We start from the raw sequence: 11,045 nt of genomic DNA on the forward strand, positions 1-11,045 counted from the left end.
ACAAAAACATGTTAATCCACTGGACTGTGAGTCATAATGAGTTCATACACATAAAAGTGCTAAGCACACAATAAATACTCAAGAATATTAGTGGTATTATTATTGTTGTTACTACAGTTATTTATCTTTGCATTCTCAGTACCTACAGTCATTCCTGAAATGAACTTGGTATTCAATGAATTCTGGTTGAGTATTCGAATGAATAAATATGTAGTGCTGTTTTGTCATGATGATGACTTTACTGCCACCAGATTGACCTTTCCAGTAACCAGTCTCCTGGTTCTGATCTTGCAACCCCACTTGCTTAGATGGGCCTCTATAACCTAACTAGGCTGCCCTATTGATAAACCACCACCACCACCGTTGCTCTCTATTGAGTGCTTTTTACATGTGCGCTAAACTGTTCTAGATTTTGTTTATTTAGGTATTAGGCTTCAATGGTTGCCAAAGCAGTAAAATACACTTTACACAGCTATGCAGGACCAAGGGAAAGAGTTGGATAATGGATATATAATATATTAAACCTCATCCACTAATTATCTTGTGATTTTGGTTTTAATTCTTAAGATGTTAATCCTGCTTAGAATGTGGTAAGTATACAGATACGGATGATTATGTAGGCAGTATCCCTATATGCTTTTAATGAGTGAAGTATTTCCACATGTCTATGTATTTGTTTTCAAAATCCTCTCTTTATAGCATGAGTTTTTGAAAAGTAATTATTTTCCCATCTATTATTTAATCATCAAATTGATCATTTACCTTGGTAGGTTTTTTCCAAATATATATGTCAGGCAATATGAAACTAACAGCCACTTCTCCTCACAGAAATGATTTTAAAAATTGAAACCTTTACTGTCTAATTTTTTTAAATGCATAATTCTTCTTTAACTTCATAATTATATCAGACATTGTCATGAGATTTCTAACAAACTTCTAAGAAATGCAAAGGATTCTCCTAGTTATTCTTCATCTTATATAAGCATTTTAAAGATTCTGATGAGTTGAAATGTCTTTGTACTTTTTAATTATAAAACTTTACAGACACATATAATTCATAAATAAATTGAGAGATATATTCTTCTATGGGAAATCAAATCTAGTCTTTCACATTAATTTTTACTCAAAATGCTATCCCAATAAAAATCAACTTTTTTGTTATCTCATAAAATTACCCATGCCACCTGATGAGAGGGGATAAATAGGAAAGAATAAACAAAATTTTGGAAAAAAGTGATTTAAAAAACCCCATTAGCCCTACTGTATAGCCCTATTGCTATAATATTATGAAATATTTACAATAACTAAAAGCAGTGCAGGTCTGCTACAGCAGTTGAGAGAGAGCAGTTTAAACAGCACTGATCACAAACAGAAGTACCTGGTAGATGATAAGTTTACTATTTCATACTAGTGAGGAGAGAATGGAACAGTCTTTGTATTTGCAAATTAACCTCATCCATGATACTCCCTGGCTTTAACCCTATTGCTAAAATACATTGTCTGTGAAGTATGTAATAAATGAATTTCACATGTAGTGCTACCTCTGGAGTCTTGTTCTGGAATCCTCATTCCATCAAATAAACTGCTCCATAATGTTTACTTTCACACACTTCTCATTCTTAAAATTATGTTTATTAAATGTGGAAAACATTACTAGTAGCCATCATCATTCAGTTCTCCCCGACTTTCTGGGCACACAGGAAACCATACTTCCCAACATTTTGTCATAAATGGAGCCATCAAATCTAAATCTAGCCAACAGAACATAAGTGGATGTGGCCTGTGTCATCTCCTGCCCAAGGCAATGTAAAGCCCGTGCATGGAGATCCAGCCCTCTCTTTCCTTGCTCCAGTGACCTGGCAGCCTTGTGCTGAGATGATAGAGCACAAAAGTGGAAGCACACTGGACCTCTAGGTCATTGCTTGAAAGACAGCTCCCTTGGGAAGAAGCTATTAGAACCAGAGAAGACCTAGTATAAGCAAGAAATAAACTTTTGATATATTAAGCCCTTGTAATTTTAAGTTAATTTGTTACCAAATTAGACTACAGCCTCTCATGATGAATAAATTAGATAATTCATTTTATGGTGACACTATAATCTCTGGGACATTTTCTTTTAGTGGTTCACAAAGATGCAGTTATTTGTACAGTCATGATTGAAAAAGAATCTTTTAAAAAAGCTGAGAGATATGCTAAAAATACTTTTACCCAACTCTATAATTATTCTCCCACACTGGATAATTTACTCAAATATAGTACTATCTTCTCCGAATCTGCAGGAGCAATGTTTCCCCTCCCCCACATGAGTCTTCCAGTTATGTTTGCTGACAGAGAAATGAATTTTCATTTATCACCATCCATATTATTTTCAATGTATTATTGCAGCCAACTTTGCTGTGACAAAGAAATAAGTGTTTCCCTATTAATGTCTCTCTGTCTTTTCCTATTAGGTGAGAAAACTTCAGGAGAAGGCCCTAAATATTTACCAAATTCACTGAAAAATTTAAAGTAATGGACTGAGAACCACATAAAGTTAAACACTGCTTTAAAAAGCTGAAGAGTTTGCTTTCACATTCTGCATGCTTGGTGTGCGTATGTTTTAAATTCTGAGTGGTTTTTTTAGACAAATCACAATGGTTTCACGCATATGGGATGCCAAGATCCCCAACACACTTTAGGTGAAGTTTATGCATAAGACTTCTGGGCAATTTCAACCTTTTTATGCCTGATTTCTAATCTGATCTGTTTGGATTGTGATCATTTTAGCCATAGAAAGTGTGTGATAATGACCTCATATTGTAGTTTGGGTTTCTTTCATTATTATTAGTGCCTTCATATCATGGTTTCCTTGCAAGAATCACTTTTAAGACACTCATCTTTTACGTGAAGTTTCATTCAGTTATAATTAGATAATATAACCCACCAATCCACCTAAGCAAGAGTATATAAATTTACATACACGACAATACACTGAAATTGAACAAATGAATAAAGACGCCATATCAAGCCCTCCTATTGGTGGAACTCCCACATGTCAAAGAGTGAAGGGCGAGCGTTATTACAAGCTGCTTCTTTCTCAAGCCCTCAGTTTCCTCTAATATAGACACAGTGAACAAAATAAACCAATTTCTAGTCTTTATTAATCTAGAAGTGGCCGTGTGGCACTGTTCTAACCAATCAGATAGAGTCAAAAATCCTCAGAGAGAACATCCCTTCCAAGATAACACCCTGCTGGAAGAAAGACTTTCGCTCTTGGTTTTTCCTTTCCTTTACACTGGGAACATGAAAGCAATGCTCAAAGCAGCAGCAAACACCTTGCCTGAGGATGAGGGGGCCTCAAGTACTAACTAGTACGTGTCATTGTGTGAAGTAAGACCCAGAAATGTCTGATTCCAAAACCGAAACACTCTTAACCTCTTTGGTATACCACCTCACCATAGCTGACAGGAAATGAGCGTCCTGGGAGGGAGAGGTTTCAGAGGAAAGAAGAAAGCAATAGCCATGGGGAGTCAATCATGATAAACTGGGTGGGACAAGAAGATTTTAGGTGAATAAGGAGTTTCCACAACACCAGGCAAAAAATTAACTCATGTCCTCAGAACACTTGTGGAAGCAGGGTATTTTGATGAAGCACATTTAGTATGAAATATGACACATATAAATCAACTTTGTAGCACTGAGTCTAATCGTTGGTGATGTTGTAATAAAAACGGAGATTGTTAAATGCTTCATGTACTGCAGGATTTGTTGAAAGCCCATAGAGCAGGTGAAGAAAAGAGTGGTTAACATATTTCGACATTTTGGAAAGCTTTTTTCTACTTGTTTAAAAGACAAGATTTCACGTGTTCTAGCAGCAGAGGCCTAGATAGGAATCTATTATATATGCTGGGTTTTTTTCTTGAATAAAGCTCAATTTTGTTCTCATTTTTTTCCATTTTATGCAATTTTCTTACATAAAAAATTAACATGATAATACTGCCCATGAAAAATAATTAAAACTATTAGAACTCATTGTATAGAATTTACATGTTCAGAAGGTTTTTTTTCTATTGTACAAGTCTTGTATTTCAGAGAGACTTGTGAGAACAGCCCATTTCTGAAACTTTAATTATATTAGTTTGAATACAGCAGGGGTTCACAGGCAAAATTACTGAGAAATAAATCTTGAAGGTCATTTGGAGTCAGGCTGTGATCTAATGGAATAGATTGTGGAATTAAAGAGGACCATGGAGTTCAGGGTAGGGATTTGATCATTTCAATCTATGGAATTGTAATGGAAAGATGGTAGCCTATTCAACAAATATTTGTTGAAAATCTAGAACTGTGTATAGGACATTTGCAAATTTTATATCAGGAACTAAGCTTAAGTTTCCTGCACTTTACTGTGCATTTTTCAGATATTCCATTTAATAAAATCCTGCTTTTAATAAGTCTGCAACCAACTGCTTATAAAATCCCTCTATGCCTGAGCAATGATGACCAGAAAGTTGAACTTCCGTTCTTCCAAATCAAGGCATAAATGAGGAAAATGGGGAGAATGAGGCTCTCTGTTGGAAATTCCCTGTCATTAGTTTCACGAAGCTGGGTTTGGAGAACTGCTAACAGAAACACCGCTGCCGACGCGAATATCAGACACATGAGTAGGTTTTGAAAGGCATCCAGCCTGAAAAGCTCGTAGGAATTTCTAGCTGGTAGTTAGCACCTGGTGTTACATTCTGACACACACGCGGAGCCTGGTCACCATGCGCTCTCGGCTACATTGACCATTTTGTGTACGCCAGATGCCAAAGTAGAAAATAAACATGGAATCAATGCTTCCATAACCCAATTACGGCAGTTTAAACCAGGTGGACCCAGGTGGATTTTGAACCACAGAAAATTCCAAAAATTCCCTTCCCCTTTGGCTCTGTCTAAAGATTTCTCAGCCTCGGCACTGTTAACATTTGGACTGGGTAATACTTGGCTATGGGGGCTGTCTGTGCATTGCAAGACATTTAGCAGCATTCCTGGCCTCCACTCACTGGAGGCCAGTGGCTTTCTTCCCTAATGATGTCAAAGAAATGTCTGAAGACACTTCCAAATGTCCCCTGAGGACCAAATTTCCCTCCCTTGACCTCTGCCCAGTCGAGAACCACTGCTCTATTTAGAGAGTTGATCTATGCTGAAATATTCCAAATGACTCTGGTCCACAGAACCAAACAGAACACAGGGGTCATACAGAACAAGAACTCAGAGAGGCCATTCTACCTGACAGTGTGGACAGCACAGGGGATGGAAAGACATAATTCTTGCAGAATGAGAGGAATGAAGACTACAGTCAGGGTTTGGGAGAAAGAGAGATGTGATTTTTAAAGTGGAAATTGGCTGCTTTTCTGCAAGTTGGCATGAAGGGAGAGAAGTGGGATGATATTTGGCAGGGCTCAGGGCTCCCTGAAAGGTGTACTGAACAAATAGATATGTGTTTATTTGTTTGTTTAACTTAGGACTTTTTTCCCCTTCAAAGGAGAGACAGCTGAGCAGGTCTGGTGTCAGGAAGTTCACAGAAAAGAGAATGGAGGCAGACATAGAAGAGGAAACAGAAGGTGGAAGCAAGAGCCAAGAGGGAACTGGAGGATGCCCAGAAGGAAGATCAGGACCAAACAGACAGAGTCACACCGCTGGAGGACTTTAGAATCCAGAACTGGGCTGTGTGGCTTTAAATCCTAGGTTCATCATTTATGAGATGTGTGAACTTGAAGATTTTTTTACTTGTTTGAAGTTTCTGTTTCTCATCTGCAAAATGGGGATGATAATAATTCCCAGGCTTGAAGGTTCCTGGGATGTGAAAATGTGATGATGCCTGTAAGGCATATAACACAGGACCTGCCTTAAACAGAAATGCCGTAGAACAGTGCTGAGGGTGTCATGGGGCTCTGAAGACCACACAGGCCCTGCGCATGGTGGCTTCCATAGTGACTGTGAGGGTCCTTTGCAGTCCAGATGCAGTGAAGGTCAACAGCAAGATGTGATCATGGCCCAACAGGCACAGTAGAAATGAGAGGGGAAGATTTAAAAGACCTAGCTGGACTACAGACCCAGACGGGGCCAGTAGGTACCAGCTTTCTTAATGAATATCCGAAATGGGGGAACAGAGGAGGAATGCAGTGGCTAATCTGCCAGGAGCATTGGCAAGCAAGAGAGATGACAGGTAGAGAGCTGCGGGGAGTATGGGGATGCAGACAGCTTATCAGGAGAGCGGGGAGGAGTGTCAGGTGGTCCTGTGGCCTAGTGCTGTTCATACTGCCAGAGCATTCATTCCATATAGGGGTGAGGCTTTGTGCCAAACCCTCAGCCTTTAAAAGAGCATCTCTCCTGTGCAAATGCTCAATAAATATCAGATGAGTGAGCAACAGAATTGAGGAATAGATTAGGGAAGTCAGTAGCTTCTTTTCTGAAAGGGACTCTTCTTTCAAACCTCTTAAATCTTTAGAGCAATTAAATTTTACTCTTTACGATGAGTTACAAATTGTGTTGGTAGATTTTATGTATCACCTTGACTGGGACTTGGAGTGTGCAGATATTTGGTCAAACATTATTTTGGCTGTCTGGGAGGATGTTTTCGGATGAGATTATCATTTGCATCACTAGACTCAGTAGAAGAGATTGTCCTCTTTAATGTGGGAGGCCCTCATCCAATCGGCTGAAGGCCTCAACAGAACCAAAAGGCTGACCCTCCTCCCATGAGTAAGAGGGAATTCCTCCTGCCTGACTGAGCTGGGAGATGGGTTCTTTCCCACTGTTTGAACTTGAACTGAAACATCAGCTCTTCATGGGTCTCGAGCTTGCCATTTTGGACTGGAACTTACACCATCAGCTGTCCTGACTCTCAGGGCTGCGTACTCCAACTGCACCTATACCCCTGACTCTCTCAGGTCTGGCCAGATGCAGATCTCCATGAGCCAGTTCCTTATAATAAATCTCTTTCCATGTACATATGCTGTAGGTTCTGTGCCTCTGGAGAGCTGTGACTAACACACATACTTCTCCTAGTGTCATAATTACTCTGTATTTGTCTTAGTTCTTTCATTAAACCAAAAATTCTTCAAAGTGATGACTCTAAATTCTTTTCTTTATAATTGAAGAATAACCAGTTTACAATGTTGTGTCAATTTCTGGTGTACAGCATAATAGTTGAGTCATACAGATCCTCGTTTTCATATTCTTTTTCATTATAGGTTACTACAAGACATTGAATATAGTTCCCCATGCTATACAGTAGAAACTTGTTATTTATCTATTTTAGATACAGTAGTATCTGCAAATCTTGAACCCCAATTTGTCCTTTCCCATCCCCTTCCCCCCAGTAACCATAAGTTTGTTTTTTATGTCTGTGACAACTCTAACTTCTTAATTTTTATATTCATTGTCTCATTGTACCTTGTTTTCAGTATCCAAGTACTACAGACATTTGCAGAATTAAAATCAATTTGAAGGCAATGATCATGTAGAAAAGACATAAATCTGTGATATCAGATTGGCTGGAAGTACATAACTGTGTGCAGTGTTTCTTCACCCAGAATCCGTGCTTACATTCTCAAGAATTTTTGAGAAAAGGAGTTTTCTTTTAATCTGTAGTTTTCATTTTGATGATCATCTAAATTATTACTCTATCAGTTACAAAGACAAACTTATTTTTGAGGTGAAACGTGCACAATGGAAAGGTATTTCGATAGACTTTGAGCTGTTAAGTCAGTGCTTCTCTGTCAGACTTCCCATTCTTATCTACCATTCAAATTTAAGAAAATCTTGTTGGGGGAAGAATCCTGGTCTGAATATCGGAACAACAGAGCCTAGCCCTGGCTCTCCTAACAACATTTGGCAAATCACTCAAGACGTCAGTTTTGTGATTCATAAAACAAGAATTTTGAATTTTATTGATTTCTAAGTTTCCCCTATGGCTCTAAATTTCTGTTTCTAAGGATATTGAAGTTAGCTGGGGAAGAGGGAGAGAATAAAAATGTGAACATGATTGCACAAATTTAAAGAAAGGTGAAGACAGCACCTATAAAATCATTAAAACAATCATTTATCAAGTATTTACTTTAAAAAAAATTATATTTACCACATAACTACTATGTATCAGGCATGGTTCCAGGCTATTGATATTCATCAGTGTACAAATCGAAACCCCTGCCCTCAGGAAGCTTGCAATGAGGATATACTTCAGTAAATGTGTACGTTGGTGGGATAGAAAAAAAGCAAGTAAACAAATACATGAATTAATATACAGGATAGAAACATTTCTGCTTTAATGGAAAACTGTGCGCTGTTAGGAGGATATCCCTCCAGTTTATCTGGTTTAGCCATTCATCATCTTTGAGCGATTCTTCAGTTCCTTAAGCAGTAGACAACTGAGAGCAAAGCAGAATAATTCTTGTAGAGTTGCAAATTCTGTCCTGTCTAGTAGAGGAACAAGTGGCTTCTGCTTCCCATCTCTCCCCAGTCTTCCCCCACAAAAAGCCAGTTTTGTCTCCATTTGTACATTCACCTCAATATTCCTGATCTACCAGTTTGTCTGACCTACAGATTATCTTTTGAACTGGTTATATCATCTGTATGGATGTTAATGAAGGAATAGAATAGAATCTTTAAAACATTCATTTTTATGTCTGCATGAGGGCTGTGATTTTACCTTTTCCTGAAAGGTACCTTTTAACAATGGCTAAAGTCTATGAAGGAAGTAAGCCAGGTTAATGAGGCAGAGAGGGATGAGGCTGGAGGAGCGGCTGGACAGCTTCAGATCTACTGAGCAGGAAAGACCTGTTGAAGGATGGAGCCATTGAGTTGAGACCCGATTGATGAGGGACCGTTTCTCAAAGGCCTAGAGGATGATCATTCCAGGAAGAGGTGCCAAGAAAGGCAAGGGTCCTGGACTGAGAATTTCTCTGGAGTGTTCAAGCCTCCAGAAGAGGCCAGCACGTGTGGCTGACACAGACCGAGGAAAGGGGACATGTTACAAGATAGGGAGAGATAGGTAGGCAAGTGTCAGATGTTTAGGGCCGAAAAGGCCTTGATTGTGTGTTTAGATTTTATTCTCAGTGCAACTAGGAAGACATAGGAGAGAAGTGATTTGGATTCTGTTTTCCAAGAACTTTCTATGGCCAAGACACTTGACTTGCTGCTTTACGTGTATAACTTCAGTCAGTCCTCACATTAAGTTTACGGAACAGGGATTACTACTTTATTCACTTTACAGATGAGGAAAATGAGGCTCGGAGGGTAAGTGCAGAATTGGTATCTATAAGGTAATGATCGTTACTCATCAATGTAAATCACAGGTGTTTCTACTGTCTACTGTTCGTACAACGACTGGGATAAAGTTGTGAATATGTTCAATCATAATCAACAATACATCTCTGAACAATTACATTGAAATAAGTTTTGCAGATTTACGTCACAGAGTTTCTTATCCTCTCTTTTCAGATTACTTTCTAACTCTGCTTTCTAGAATTATTTGAAAGGCAAATTTTGATTGTGAGTTTGAGTTACTAGCATTGAATCAATGCTGGCTGTGAAGGCCTCGGTAAACTTATCTAGCTTCGACACTGTGTCTATGGGGTTTTATTTGTGCACATAATGAAGCATACAGTAGCTTGCAATATTGTCTTAAACACAGCAGATGATTACTGTAATCACATAATTCACTTAAACTGACATGTTTCTCAGACTTACTATGTCAACAGCCAACAAAAATACAGTAAGTCTCATATTGCGTTTGTGATAGTTTTTAGGTTGCATTTGTAATTTGATCACTATAATAATGACCTGGTCTTTTTTTTTTTTAATTTAGTGAATCTATGAAAAATCTTAATGATTCGCATCGATACTTCACTGTTTAAAGCTTGCAATAGTCTCATTGTTGGAGTAAGGAAACAGCATTTGGGGGAGAAGGATGAGTGAAATGGCGGGTAAAAGCCTGCCGAAGAGTGATGAGACTTGTCAGGATCTGTAATCTCTTTAGCTTGATACCTTAACTTTTCAGTAATTGTAATTCCCTTCTCATGATATTCTCATGCTTTTACCATCATGTTCTGCTTTGCTTTCTTTTCTTAGCTGGACTAGGTTACTGTGTACCCAACTTGGATGCTTTTCTACTTCAAAATACAGATGATTTTGACAAGCAGGACAACAGCAACTTGGACACACACTGAAATGAACCACCAGGGGTTTCTCTGAAGAAGCAGAATTATTATTTTGTGTGGAGAACATTTCTCCCTGAGTCCCCTGAATCATCGAGCTTGGCCGTGTCTCAATTCTTCTTTCAGCAAAAATGGAGAAAAGGAAAAAAACTGGGATGACTAGCTAAGCAAAACACAAGCTGCTTCAAGACTGAAGAAGCACAAAGGATATTTCAGGAGGGGCAGTCAACTGAAAGTTTGGAGTCAAAAGCTGTACAATGAGGGGGATTAAGTTATGAATAAGTTCACTCATAATCAGCAATACTTTTTTGGACCATTACATCGAATTAAGCTTGTTGGATCAGAAAGGTTTGGGAATTTCCAAGAGAAAATAAAATTACACCAGTCTTCCCCTTTGTGTGTGTGTGTGTGTCTCTATGTTGATATGCACACAGTCACTGCTTTTTACCTTTATTTTAAATAGATTTTCCAAGCAGATGGTCATGTTTGAGCAGATACCTTCTACACCCACAGTTGTACTGTGAGAAACAAAAATAAAACACGAAGCATATTAAAATGTGTAAATATTTTCTCCTACTGATTTTGGTAGCTGAGCACCTCAGGTGTGGGCTGCTCCTACGTCAGCCCAGTAGTTCGATTTTCTTGACTCTGCATTTCACTCAGGCTGGGCAGGATGCCTCCGAGGTGAAGACAGCTGATCTCCCCAGATTCACAAGCCGTCCCAGTGAAGGAATGCTTTTATTGCTTGCTCAAGCTTAAAAAAGGCTGCTTGTTAAGCCTCAGAGATCAGAACACTGCCCTAAAAAGCCCTGAAATAGGGTGCCCCACATCACATGTGCTCTGCTAATCTCCCTTGAAGGAAAAAAA

General features: G+C 38.7%; 1 long non-coding RNA gene across 1 annotated transcript in view; it reads left to right on the plus strand.

The window, feature by feature from the left end:
• Positions 1–10,573, plus strand: part of LOC135321409 (uncharacterized) — a 35,815-nt gene extending 25,242 nt beyond the window's left edge. The window contains exon 2 of the long non-coding RNA XR_010381154.1: positions 10,093–10,573. This is a non-coding gene — a long non-coding RNA (uncharacterized LOC135321409). The remainder of the gene's footprint in view (positions 1–10,092) is intronic.
• The last annotated feature ends 472 nt before the right edge of the window (positions 10,574–11,045 follow it).

This window comes from Camelus dromedarius, chromosome 5 (assembly GCF_036321535.1).
Source record: "Camelus dromedarius isolate mCamDro1 chromosome 5, mCamDro1.pat, whole genome shotgun sequence".
In the NCBI taxonomy this organism is placed as follows: Eukaryota; Metazoa; Chordata; class Mammalia; order Artiodactyla; family Camelidae; genus Camelus; species Camelus dromedarius.